The sequence below is a fragment of the Arvicola amphibius genome, chromosome X (genome assembly GCF_903992535.2).
Source record: "Arvicola amphibius chromosome X, mArvAmp1.2, whole genome shotgun sequence".
In the NCBI taxonomy this organism is placed as follows: domain Eukaryota; kingdom Metazoa; phylum Chordata; class Mammalia; order Rodentia; family Cricetidae; genus Arvicola; species Arvicola amphibius.
Genome location: NC_052065.1, coordinates 100,121,935 through 100,136,970, shown reverse-complemented (window position 1 = coordinate 100,136,970; position 15,036 = coordinate 100,121,935). Strand labels below are relative to the sequence as shown.

General features: G+C 40.2%; 1 pseudogene; it reads right to left on the bottom strand.

The window, feature by feature from the left end:
• Window positions 1-9,339: 9,339 nt before the first annotated feature.
• LOC119804136 lies at window positions 9,340-10,254 on the bottom strand (annotated as a pseudogene).
• Window positions 10,255-15,036: the final 4,782 nt, after the last annotated feature.

Genomic DNA, 15,036 nt, shown 5'->3' with positions numbered 1-15,036 from the left:
GGTTGTGACATATTAAGTGCAGTGAAGACGTGACAAAATGCTTTATTATGGTTTTGGAAATAGTATGAAGATATATTTTCTTTTAATACAAATTTCAATTATCAAAAAAATACAAGACTAATGTTGGGTATAGCCTATATGTTTATTATGAACATTATTATTATATAGTATATGCAAATATTTTTAATTAAATCAGGGTTAAACCTGGCTGGCCTTGAACTCACAGATTTGCTTGCCTCTGAATCCTAAATGATGGGATTCAAGAACAGCTACCTTTCTTATACAGCTCAGACCTAATTGCCCAGGAGCAGGACTGTCAGAGTGAGCTGGGTACTCCTACATCAATTGTCCATTAAGAAAATAGTTCACAGATGTGTCCACAGGCCTATTCAAATGTCACAACTCCTGAGTTGAGGTTGTCACTTCCCAGCTATGTCAAGATAAAAACAGAAGCTGTGACTGTCACCATCTATTGCAAAAAGAAACTTCTCTGATGAGGACTGAAAGACTTACTAATCTAAGTTTATAAAGATAAGAATTTAGGAAGGAAGGGGCAGGCAGAACTAAGTTCATGGCCAGCCTAGACTACAGAGCAAGTTCCTGGCACTCAAGGTTATATGATGAGACCTTGCTTAAAATAAAAATAAAGGAAAGAAAAGAAAAGCAAAACAGATTTTAAAAACTTATGCAACAGATTATTCCTGTGTCCATTTAGCAGAAAAATAGACTCAGGCAGCCACAGGCTTTGGGCCAGTTAACAATACTGTCATGAGTTCCACCATACAGAGCAGGCTTTAAAATCCAATAGGAAAGTGGCTGGTTACTCCCATAATATGGCATTTTCAAACACGTGTATCTAAAGATTCGAAGCTAACATACACACAGGAAAGAACATGCAGCCTCTGTCCTTCTGGGTCTGGTTACTTACACTTTTAACACCATTTATTTCATGTTGTTACTATTTTAAATATAGCATGTTATGCAAAGTCAATCTTATGATCCTGTCCATTTGGAGATTTTAGGTTTCTTGTAGTCAGTGGACACCTTTCTCTAGGTTTAGAAATATTTCTGCTATGATTATTTTTAATTTTTTAAATTAAAATGTAATTAAATTGTTTCCCCCTTTCCAGTTCCTCCTTCCAACCACTATCACGTACCCCTCAATTCTCAGTCTCAAATTAATGGCCTGATTTTCTTTGTTATCTGCATATCCACTTAGTGTTACCTGTATCTATAAGGTTTTATGGCTGACCACTTGGTATTGGATAATGAATTAAATAGTTCATCTCTAGGGAAGACTATTTCTCCCTTCTCAGTATTCCTGAGTTTACCTGCAGTTCTTTGGTTAGATCCCTCACTTTGACATTAGCTTTTCTATTGGAGCTCTTTTTTAGGTCTCGTTTAAGCAACCATATTGCTGAGGTATCATGATGGGCGAAGTTTCCTGGCCATTTCTGAGAGAAACACTCCCAAGCAGATTTCCTGGTCCTTCTCTGATATTATTGAAACTATTCTTTATGCCTTTGCCACTGTATTCTTCTTCTATGCTATAACCCAAAGGTTACATCTGTTACATCTTGTTATGGTATCTAAGAGTTCTCTACAATTTTTAATTCTAATTTAGTCTAGTTAGTCATTTATCTTTACTAAAGGGTCCAGTTTCTATACTTTGTCTTTCAGCCTTAATTCTGTTTTCTACCTAATCCATTCTATTGCTGAGGCTTTATATGGAGACTTTAATTTGGATTATTGAGTTCTTCATTTCCAGAATCATTTCAGCCTGAATTTTCTTTAGAAATTCTAACTATTGGTTAAATTATAGTTTTATATATTGGATTGACTTCCTTATTTCATTCATCTATTTTTGCTTTCATGAAGTACAGTCATGTTTTCTTTGAGTTTTTTTTAAATACTTATCATTCTTTGAATTCTTTGTCTGAAAGTTTTTCAAGTTTATTCTCATCGAGGTTCCTTATTATGGGAATAGGAATTTTTGAAGAAAAATGATTCATTGGATGGTCATGTCATTTCTGGGTTTGTGCTGAGACTTTTACATCTGGATTTGGTTTCCTGGAAGTGGAAAGTGAGCCAGGGGATGATGGTCTGAGGAATGCTTACCTATCAGCATGGGAGCTAAGAGAAGCACAGAAGTATGAGCAGTGGGTGTCAGGGTCCAGAGACCCCTTATCTGCTGACACCAGGACAAGTTTGAGTAAAGGTGAAGACAGGGCAGGTTTGAGGAAAGTTGTCAGGATCTGTGGACCTTACTTGTCCAGCTCAGGAGCTGGGTTGGCTGGGAAAGTTTGAGCTGATTAGGTCTTTTTCTGCCTTTCATAAATGTGTGTGTGTATACATTCATAAAGGATAAAATATATGGTATCTAAGGGTTCTCTACCATTTTTAATACTAATTTAGTCTAGTTAGTCATTTATCTTTACTAAAGGGTCCAGTTTCTATACTTTGTCTTGCAGCCTTAATTCTGTTTTCTACCTGATCCATTCTATTGCTGAGGCTTTATATGGAGACTTTAATTTGGATTATTGAGTTCTTCATTTCCAGAATCATTTCAGCCTGAATTTTCTTTAGAAATTCTAACTATTGGTTAAATTATAGTTTTATATATTTATAAATATGAACCAATTAGAATGCATCCTAGTTTTGTTATTCTAATTATTTTCCTTTTGTGTATATTTTTATTCCTTTAAAATTTGTTTTTTGTGTGACCATGTGTGTGCATGTCTTTGTGGGTATACATGTTCATATGTGTATGTGGAGGCAAGAGAACAGGCTGTAAACCAGCAAGCCCCAGTCATCCTTCTGCCTTGGTCCCACAAGGAATTGAGATTACAAGTGTACACAAGATGTCTTGATTGTTACATGAATGAGTATCAACTCCCTGTCCTCATGGGTAGTAAGCAGAAAGACTTTTCATCTACTGAGTTGTATCTCTATCAGCTCCTCTTTAGCCTTCATAGGATGACTAAAAAAAACCATAAATAAGTCAGGTGGTAGTGGTACACGCCTTTAATCCCAGAACTCAGGAGGCAGAGGCAGGTTGACCTCTGAGGGTGAGGCCAACCTAGTCTACAAATCAAGTTCCAGGAAAACCAGAACTGTTACACAGAGAAGCCCAGTCTCCTGGGGGAAAAGCATGCATAAATAAAAAAAAACTGCCCATGATTCCTTTAAACTTCAGAATTTGGGATTTCATTTCCATTGTTCCCACTGAAACTTTTATCCCTGATCACTAATGACCTTCACATTACTGTATCCACTGCTAAAACATGGTCTCCTTATGCATAGTAATGGATGAAGTTGTCTAATCCCTCTCTGCTTGACATCTGGGACTCTGTACCCTTCTGTTTTACTAGACTATCATGATCAGTTTGTTTCCCTCTACTTGACTCACATTCTAAGGAGCCCATTACTAAGCAATCCTTCTCTTCTCCATCTGTTGATTCCTAGGAACTCTGGTAATATCATTCTTTCTTTAAATATTATCTCTATGCCAAAAATTCCAAATATATAGAATCATTGACTTCTGTCACTATTTCCAGGGTCACATCTCCAGCTGTTTACCAAACATCTGTACTTGGTTTCCTGGCAAGTTTTACAGCCTTATCAGATGCCAGATTATTTCTGTGATGTTGCCTTCAATCCAGTTTGCTCCTATATTTTTCCTTCACTTCTAAAAGGTTATTCCCTTTTTTCCAGTTTCCTAGGATCAAAATAAAAAATTCAGCCATATTTCTTTACAGTCCATTACCAACAACCTGTTCAGTCAGCAATCCTTCAAAAACCTATCCATGATGCAGCTAGATCTCACCACCATTATCTTGATATAGAAATGGATATTGTTGACTTAGATTCAAAGAATGTAGTAGGGAATTCCCCTAACTGGCCCCTGGTCCTCTTTTGGTTGCCTACAATATATTCTACCATCAACACAGCAACCAGAAAGATACTATTGAACCAAAGGCAGGACATACAATTCCTTTATTCCAAAGCCACATTTTTCAGAATGAAATGCCAAAGTGTTACAATCACAGAACCCAACTAGATCAGATTCTATTTCTACTTGGAACTCATCTCCAGTTGCTCATTTATTTGCTCCTTCAGGTCAGCCACATTTGTGTCTTGCTTCCTCTTTTTTAACATCATTTTATTACATTTATTTTGGTTGGGGAGAGCACATGCTGTAGTGCCTGTGAAGTTAAGAGGACAATGTCCTTCTACCATGGGGGTCCTGGGGACTGAACTCAAGTCATCAAGCTTGGAAACAGGCAGCTGTGTGTGCAAGTATATGAATATGCACATGGAGGCCAGAGGTCAATAGAGACAAAGGTCAGCATCTTATATACTTTTTAATTGTTCTCCACCTTATTGTTTGAGACAGGAACTCTAACTAAACCTGTAGCCCACCAATTTGGCTAAAATGGCGGCCCAACAATTCCCAGAGATCCTTCTGCCCCACCTCCCAATCACTGGGATTTTAAGTACACACTTTAATGCTCAGATTCTTTTCTAAAAGTCATTTGTTTTTATTTTATGTGAATGAGGGTTTTACCTAATGTATGTATTACATCATGTGTGTTCTCTGTGCCTGCAGAAGACAGAAGAGGCTGTTTGGATTCCCTGGAACCAGCATTGGAAATGACTGTGAGTAACCATATGAATGCTGGGAACCAAACCCAGAGTCTGTGCAAGAGCATCACGTTCTTTTAAGTACTGAGCCACCACTTCAGGCTCCATGGCCAACTTTTTTTTAATGTGGATACTGAAGAGCCAAACTGAAGTCCTCATATTTGTGCAGCAGGGACTTTGCATACTGAACCATATCTCTAGTTCCTGATGTCTTAAATCTGAATCCTCTGTCACTTTCCCGCATTTGAGCCTCTCTACTTTCTGGTTATTCTATCTTTACTATTTCCACCCTCAGTCATTCATGTCCCCAACCTTCACTTTGTTTCAAGTCTTACGCTGAGATTTTCTCTGACTACCTTGAAGTTATATTCCTATGCACACCACCCTTTCAATCACACTTCTCAAGATTTTTTATCCACCTAACATTCATTTTCTTTATTTATATATTTTTGTGTGTGATTTGCATATTATACATGTACGTGCATGGTGAGAATGCATACTCACATGTGCAAGTGCAAGTGGAAGCCAAAGTTGGACACTAAGTGTCTTCTTTATCAGCTCTCCGTTTATTTCCATTGTTTATGGGGAGTCTCTCTCTTGAACCTAGAGCCCAACGATTCAGGCAGTTTAACCTGGAGATACCCCAACTCTGATGTGCTGGGATACCAGACTGGCCAACACACTTTCCTAACATTTACATGGGTGATGGGAATCCACATTATGATCCTAACACTAGCACTGAACTATCTCTTACTCAGCCCCATGAATAAGGTTCTGATGACTCATTGAACAGTAGAATAATAAGAAGAGCCACAGCTGGGTTGACAACAGCTAGGTTTACAGCTTAGGTATCTGCATGGAAGAATGTATCACAAAAGTAAATAAAGATTTAGGAGTTATCACAGAAGGTACCAAGCAGATGCTGGACCTATGTCTATGAGTGGGAGCTCCTTTTATAAAGAGACTGTGGGGGCTGCTGTATTCGGGGGGTGTTATTAGATGTTGGGCATGAAAGTGAAGGGGCTACATTGAAAAGGGAAAAGAGGGGACAAAACCAAATTTTAAGGAGAAGATCAAGTTTGGGAATCAGATAACAGTGATTATCAGTGCAGTACATGGCATATAAAAGACCAGAAGAACGTAACTGTATACTACAACTCTCATGGTAACAAACTAAGTTAGCTGAGCTGAATAGGTGTGCTGTGATGAAACTGAATGGGACATAATGTGTGCTTTGAAATCATCTGTGCAGTTCAAAATCCTGCTCCAAATAGTGTGAACTACCATGAAAATGTTTACTTTACTACCAAGAAGTCCCAAGGTCAGGGAGCTCCACGGGGCTTTTCTTGTTTGCTTGTTTGATATTTTGCTGTGTTTCAACGAATAATTCAAGGGCAAGGTCTTTTCCAGTTTTGTCTTCAGGCTGTTTCTTCTCGTGATCACAAGATAATTACTGCAGCCCCAGCCATAACATCTAGATGTAGCCACAGCCAGTGGAGAAAAGACCATAGCATCCTGTGAATACTATTTGCAGACCAGACCAATAGTTTTAGAAAGGCCTTTTACTAGCATAGTAAATGAAAGTTGAAGGCCATCACCATACTTTGAAAAATCACAAAGATAATGATTGGCTTAGATAGACAAGGATTTTACAGCCTTAGTAGGCAACATAGTGACTATCCCAAAAGTGAAACTAATGGAGCCAAAATGGGCTTTATGTGACAAGGAAAAAGGGGTGGTGGGTATATTAGAGGTATCCATCAGTGTCCCCCCCCACATACTACAATAGTGAAAATAACTTTGTTCACTTTTTTAAGCCTTCTCAATAGCAGAGGGCAGCCTCCACTTACCAAGAGCTGGAATTATTAGGCGTGCATTTCTGCAGTGCTGGGGATCAAACCAGGACTTTCATGCATGCTAGACAAGCACACTACCAACTAAGTTACTTACCTAACCCCCAAAGAATTCTTCTCTGACAACATATTACACTTTTTAGAGAGACAGGTAGAACTGAAAATGCTAGTGGCTGACTGAGCCTGCAAAAAGTTTTGCTCTTCAGTAACACTCATTGAAAAAAGGAAGGAAGAAAGGGAGATAGTGAAGGAAGGAGGGAGGAAGGAAGGATGAATGAACTGGGCAAGTAGTTTTGAAGTTAATATTCATAAATGAAAAAGATCAAAGCTTAAACGAAGTGAAAACATTTCTGCAGCATATTGTTTGGGAAATCACAGTTGCTCTGACTTCAAGACAGAAATGACCTTGTCATGCCTGTAGCTCAGTGTTTCAAAACCCTTATATAATAGTGTACCTTGCTGACATTTCACTCTAGATTTGGGTCACCATATTTAGTGGTCTTTCCATTGGAAACAACTGACAGTGGAGGAAAGGTTTTGTTTCCCAGACAGTGTCAAATGAAGAACAGTATTATCATAATTTTGGATATTCTGCATTTTATGATACTCATTTTCCATGGTCGAGGGACAGCTTTGCAGCACAGTGAGACACAAACAGATCATCAGTCATACAATGCAAATGCAAACACACCCATAATATTTCAATAAAAAGGTTTTGAAAATTAGGCCACATTCAATAATTTGGTGGCAACATACCCTTAGGAGATCGAAATACACATTCATAGATTAAAAATGTGGAGGAGACTCTCGGCAAAGAAATTTGTCTAAATCAGTAAAATTCTTCCACCATTCAACAGCTGTTACTAAGCACAAACACTCTGGGAAAGGGCTGCTTTATGCCTGGTTCTCACCATGTGGCTTAGTACGGTCAGTAGCAGCATTTCCCTGAGGCTTCTTAGAAAGTTAAGGCCAATTATTACTCTCTGTTTCAAGTCTACTAAATGGGAAAGTCTGATGAAGGTGAGCTACAATTTCAATGCCTAAGGAGAGCTCCCAGTGATTCTGAAGCACCTATACACTGACGGTGACTGTGCTTGAGCAATGTTCCTGGACTTTCATGTTCCTGATAAGGTACATAAACGTTATCAGTACTGTATTTGGAATTAATTGATATGTTCTCAGGCAATTAACTGGATATGAATAACATTGGTTTTACGTGGAAATGATTTTAAATTTCTTAACTAGAGCAGTATTTGCCAGGCATGATGTCACATGCCAGTAATTACAGAACTCCAGAGGATGAGGCATGAGGAGGACCATGAGTAAAAGGATAGCTTGGTCTACATAGCAATTCCAAGAAAACCAGACCTCCATAGTAAGACCTTATTAAAGTAATATATAAAGCAAGCAGCCTAAACTATACTTATAGCATTGCTGAAAAATAATACATAAGGTCTATAGCACAGAGCTATACTTCCAGCCCTTTAGCTTAACACATTGGCCTCAAACTCATAACCCCCCTACTTCATTTATTGAGGAGCAAGTCTATAGCCATGCACCACCGTGCTCAAACCTCTATCTTATTCTTGAAGCTCATATGTTAAAGTAGTGACTACTCCAAGGGAAGGCATCACACAAATGCAAGGAACTCCAGGATGGGCGTGCAGTTCAGTGTCACGGTACTTCAGCAGCATGTGCTCCCAATCCCAGGACCTCAAAAGAAAGAGTACAAAGGTAACTGACAGCGTATGAGAAAATATTGCAAGACATAGATCTAAAAAGGTATTTATGAGACAAGTGTGGTGGCTCATGCCTTTAATCCCAGCTCCTGGGAGGGAGAGGCAGGCAAATCTCTGTAAATTCAAGGCTAGCCTGGTCTACTGAGTGAGTTCCAGGACAGTCAAGCATATTTCACAAAGGAATCCTGTTTCAAAAGCCAAAAATTAAAATGTGTTTCAACACATAAGAAATTTTCACAGTTCAATATAATAAAAAATAGCAATAACCAAGTTTTTCTTTTTTAAAGAAGGTATAGTTGTGTATACTTTTTTGTTTTTTTTTAAACTTTATGGAAGTGTTTATTTTTAAAGTCTAGTACCAGAGAACAGGATAGACGAACATGACAGGTACTACTCACAAGGGGCAATGTCCCCACTGGTTACCCTATCTTTTGGCAATGAATTCAGTAAAAAAGCACAGGAACATTCTAGAAGGGCTTAAAAGTCACATTCTGAATTAAACAGAAAATGTTCAAAGCTAAACAGTGAAATGGAAGCTTTCCTACCAAATCTAAGCAGTCCTACCAAATCTAAATAAAAAGTGTGGATAATGGCTATCTCAACAGCACTTAGTCTCAAAGCTAACTCCGACAATTCATCATGGAACTAAACAGCTAAGATGCTCGTCCTCCGTGCAATGTTGGGGTTTAGTGAAGATGACCCCCCCGAGGGCAGAGAAGCAATGAAGGAGGTGAGAAGTGAGCCTAGAAGCCCGAGAACAGAGCGCACGCTCTGGCTGCTGATGCCACTGTTTCCACACTGAAGGCCTAGCAACGCTTGCTTCCGGGAGGAAAAGGAATCTATCTTGGCTGACAGCTGCCCTGAAAAGGTCGTCAGACACACGGCTAGTTACCAGGTAACAGCCTAAAGCTCTTGAGTAATGATCAAACTAAAACCCTGACATCTGCCCACTGAAACCTTTTATGTTTTTGTCAGTGCTTTGTCCGTAACTTATTATGGCGTGGACTTACGCCAACCGGTATTTAAGCCAATTAGGAACAAAGACAGATTGCACTCTCTTTAGGTCTAGTTGGTGGAGAATAACATTTCCTGTAGTGACCTTATCATACAATCTTTAACAAAAACTCATAGGTTGCATTGATTATTCCTCAGGAGATGAGAGAGCGATGATAATTCAGATGGGCACCTCTGAAAAGATTGATCAGCTTCCTGTCCCGCTCGAGCCAGATTGTCTTGAAAACCATGGGAAAAGACTGGAACGGCCCACCAATCTGAGACTGGATCTGAGCCTCTACAATATTAATTGGGAAGCTCAAGAACCCCAGCATGGCACCCATCACACCTCCACAGATAAAGTCGTTGACCAAATGTGCACTATTCATGGTGGCAGTAGGCAGATGCTCCTTAACGGGCCCTCGAAGGCCGCAAAAAAAAAAAAAAAAAAAAAAAAAGAATATTGCTGAATCCATTTCAGAAAAGGATAGGCACAAAGCCTTGGTAATACTCTGCAATTCCGTGGCATCTCAGGTTCCCGAAGGCCTGGTAAGTGTTTGTGAACTTATTGTGATGTTTGTGGTCCTGAAGCAAAGTCTGAACCCTTTCGAATGGAGTGGGAATGGCTTCTGTTGTCCCGGCAAGCAGCGCCACCATACTTCTGGTGGCAAACTCGGGAGCACCGCTCACATGCTTGGGGAGCAGGTGTGACAGGTCCTTGTACAGACCAAACATAAGTGCCAGTGTGGTTGTCTTCTGCATCAGTAGGGGAAGGATCCCACGATACAAATTTCGAAACCCATCGCTCCTCAGCTGGAGTATCACATCCCGGGTTTTGATGCCATACAGCTGCTGCCGAAAGAGGATCTTCTGAACCGGTACGTCATGGCCACATTGTTGAACACCACGCAGCAGCCACAGAAGTAATGCTTTATCTCACCCACGTCTGCAATGTGAGGAGACAGAACCTGGTTTGAAGAGGTCAACATTGGGGTCCTCTTATCATGCGCTTCTGAGTCCATCATGGTGCTTACGGTCTTTCTTCTCTGGGGAAACGTTTTAACCTGTGACATCGACTAAGTCTGGCATTGATGGCGACAGCTTTCTGGTAACCTTTCCAATGTCTTCCATTGTTAACCTTCTCTCTTCTGAAGTCAATATTGATAACTGCATTTCCCATGGCCGCGGGCACCCGTCTGCAGGACCGCCGGCGAGCTAGCCCATGCATGCGCAGGCACAGCTTTTTAATTTTTTTTGAGACAAGGTTACTCAGTAACTTTGGAGCCAGTACTGGAACTAGCTCTTGTAGATCAGGCTAACCTCTAACTCACTGGGATCCATCTTTCTTTGCTTCTTGAGTGCTGGGTTTAAAGGTGTGTGCCACCAGCACCTGACTGTGGTATACATTTTCAATCCTATGACATGGAGACTGAAGCAAAAATGTCAAGAATTCAAGGGAAGCCTGAACTACATCAGGAGACCCTGTCTTAACAAGTGAAAATAAAAAATAAAGCAAAACAAAACCTCTCATAGAATGTACAACACCCAAGGTGACCCCTTATGTGAACTATGAACTTGATTCAATAATGATGTGTCAGTATTGTCTCCTTAACTGTAACAAATCCTAAATGATAGAGAAATTCTGAATTGTATGGAATGTGTTTGGAAACAGTGCTACATGCTTGACATCTCTATTTCACATGAGCTAGGGTAGCTATAATGAAAAGAGGGCTAATAACAGGTGTTAGCGAGGAAGTGAAGAAACTGGATCATTCAAATTTTGATGATACGAATGATAATGGTACAGCTACTTTGAAACCCAGTTTGAGGGTGGGAGAGTTCAGTGGGTAAAGCACTTGATGTGCAAGTTTAAGGACCTGAGTTCCAGCCTCATTGTGCGTGTTGAAGACTGAGAATGAAAGCACATAACTTCAAAGCACGAACATTAAAGGAAATGCTTATAACAGCATTATTCATGACAAACAAATGTCCACTGTCCACTGATGAATTGATGAACAATTATGGTGTGATGTTTGTTATGAATAGGAGTGAAGTGGTGATGCATGCTATAACATGGATTGACCTCAGAAACATGCTAAGTAAAAGGAAACAATTACAAAAGACCAAGTATAGAATGACCTCTATTATATTCGGTAGATTTATCCATGCACAGGAAGCACATAATGCTTGGGAAATGTTGAGGGGAAGGAGAAAAGTGAATTGACTTACAAAAGAAGTCAAGCGAGTTTCCTTGAGGCAAGTGATGAAAATCATTGTAGAAATAAAATGTGGTTATGGCTACATAACAACTTGAACATACTAAAAAAATTGAGAAAAAGAGCAAATTTTAAATGGAGCATAGTGTCACAGACCTATAATCTGAAAACATGGCTGGCTAGGGCAATAAAATGAGGAATGAAATTTAAAATATCCTTGCCTTTATAGCAAGTTTGATGCCAGTCTGGGCTACATTAGACTCAATCTGAAAGCAAAACAAAATGAAAATGAAATGAAGCAAAAGGATGAATTTTATTGCATGTAGATTATAGGTCAAAATGATATGGAAATCCATTGCTAGTGAGCTGTCCTGGAAGTTTGAGCTGTTTTATTTGGCTGTTTGTGAAACATTACATTTTTGAAAATGAACCCACATAAAATGTATGCACTGCTTTCTGGGACTGGATTACCCCACTTAGAATAATTTTTTTCTAGTTCCACCTATCTGCCTGCAAATTTCATGTCATTGTTTTTACCACTGAGTAGTACTCCCTTTTTCTTTATCCATCCTTCAGTTGAGGGGCATCTAGGTTGTCACAGTATGTACTCACTTGTAATTGGATATTAGATATAAAGCAAAGGGTAGCCAGGACACAATCCATAATCCCAGAGAAGCTAGGCAACAAGGAGGATCCTAAGAGGGATGTATGGATAGCCCTGGAAAAGGGAAATAGATGAGACCTCCTGAATAAACCAGAGGCAGGGCAGGGGTAGAGCAGAGAGGAAGGGGAATGGGATCATGAGAAATCTGGATGGTCAAACTGAGGGAGGGACAGAGAGGAAGAGCAAGGAAAAAGATATCTTGATAGAAGAGGCCATTGTGGGGTTAGGGAGAAATCTGGTGCCAGGGTAACTCCAGGAAACCACAAGGATGATCCCAGCTAAGCCTCCTAGCAATAGTGCAGAGGGTGCCTGAACTGTTCTTCTTCTGTAATCTGATTGGTGACTACCCTAATTTTTATCATAGAACCTTCATTCAGTAACTGATGGAAGCAGATGTAGAGATGCACAGTCAAACACTGATGGAGGAGGGTCATCTGTCTATGTGTTACTCTCATTGGTTAATTAATAAAGAAACTGCTTGGCCTGATAGGTCAGAACATAGGTGGGTGGAGTAGACAGAACAGAATGCTGGGAAGAAGGGAAGTGAGTCAGTTGCCATGATTCTTCGACCCAAGACAGATGTAGGCTAGAATCTTTCCTGGTAAGCCACCACCTCGTGGTGCTACACAGATTATTAGAAATGGGTTAATCAAGATGTGAGAGTTAGCCAGTAAGAGGCTAGAGCTAATGGGCCAAGCAGTGTTTAAAAGAATACAATATGTGTGTTGTTATTTCGGGGTATAAGCTAGCTAGCCGGTAGCCAGGAGCTAGGCGGTAGGACGCAGCCCGCAGCTCCTTCTACAAAACACTGGTCTAAGCTTCTGTTGAAGAGATGGAGGAAAAATTATATGAACAAGGGTGGCCAAGATCATGATGAGGAAACCCACAGAGACAGCTGACCCAAACTCTTGTGAGCTCACTGACTCTGGACTGACAACTAGGAAACCTGCATGGGACCTACCTAGACCCTGTGAATGTGGGTGACAGTTGTGTGGCTTTGCCTGTTTGTGGGATCCCTAGCAGTAGGACTAGGATCTATTCCTGGCACATGAGCTGGCTTTTTGAAACCCACTTCCTATGGTGGGATGGCTCCCTCAGCCTTGATGCAAGGGGGAGGAGCTTGTAATGCTAGGCTTTGTTGACTCTCCATGGGAAGCCTTGTCCTTTCTGAGGAATGGACAATGGGGGAGGTAGAAAGGAAGTGGGGGGAAGGAGGTGAGGAGGGAGGGGAAACTGTGGTTGGTATGTAAAATAAATAAAAATTTAAATAAAAAGGAATATATATGTATGTATACATATCTGTGTGTGTGTATGTGTGCTACTTAAGATTCTGTTGAGATCTGAAATGTGATGCTTCCATTTCCACAGGTAAATATTTATTTTTTTATTTCTTGCATGATGTGGGAGTCTCCTCTGTGTGCTGTGATTATCATTAATGAATAAAGAAACTGCTTTGGACCTATAGCAAGGCAGAACTTAGGTAGTCAGAGAAAGCTAGGCTGAATGCTGGGAAAAAGAAGGCGGAGTCAGAGAGAAGCCATGGAGCTGCTGGAGACAGATGCTGGGAACTTTAGCCAGTAAACCACAGCAACGTGGCTATACACGGATTAATAGGAATGGGTTAAATTAGTATGTAAGAGTTGGCCAATAAGAAGCTAAAGCTAATGCGCCAAGCAGTGATTTAATTAAAACAGTTTCTGTATGATTATGTTGGGTCTAAGCTAGCCGGGTAGCTGGGAACCAACAAGCGACCTCCCTCCAACACTTGCATCTCTGTGTTTTGTAGGAAAAATCGGCAAATGCATATATTAATAAAAAACATCAACCAGTATATAGTTTTATAAAATACAACAGAACCAGTCAGGCAGTGCTGGCACATGCCTTTAATCCCGTACTTGGGATGCAGGGAAAGGCAGATCCTATGAGTTTGAGGCTACCCTGGTCTACAAAGTGATTCCAGGATAGGCTCCAAAGTTACAGAGAAACCTTGTCTCAAAAAGCAAAAAACTAAAGCAAAACAACAAACAAATAAACAGCAATCATAGTCAACATTCTAGCATAAAGCGAAAAGGGATTCAAAGGATCCCACCACTTACTGTGGAATCATGGACAATTGATGGGATGGGAACAGTTAGGTGCCTCTAAATATGTAAGCATTGGTCAGTCAACCACACTCCACTGGATGGCCACCCACACAGCAATAAATAGGCAATGCAAATTGGACTTAATAGAATAGTAAAAATGAAAAGATACTATGAAGTTGGCAGAGTAGGGGGTTAAGAGGTAATTTGGTAGGAGTTGGGGGTTGGAGGTGAATATGATCAAAATGTAGTATATGAAATTCTCAGAAAATTATTAAAATGCAATGTTTTCTAAAAACATCAGAAATCATTTTCCTAGGTTATCCAAGCCTCTGTAGTAACCTGTTCATCCTATTAACTTACTTCTGTGTTCAGCACCTTGTCTGTCTGATTTCTACATAATCGCTTTGTCTATCACAGGTTATACCAACTGTCAATCTAGCATAAAGCAATCGTCTATTGAGTTGATCCACCAACAAAGGTCCAGCAAGGTGGACATGAGTTCCACTGCAGGCTAGCACAAATTTGTGTTCTAAATCCAAGCTTAAATAGACCGGAAGGACCCTCTTTCTTCTGAGTACACCATCAAAAACTGCCACAAGGACTAGTGGTTCCTGGAGGCACCATGCAAACTTGTAAGACCAAAACTGAGAGCTCACTGAATGTCCCACAGACGTCTTTGTTTCTGGTTAAAACAGACACATGGAGGCTGAGGCTGCAGCTCGGCTCTAGAGGGCTTGTCTGGCATGTGCTAGGCCCTGTGGTAACAGCAGCAGTTGTTCTGTGACCTAGCAAACTTCCGTTCTTGTTATTTTATGAATGCTGATGATGAAAGTTTATTGCTGG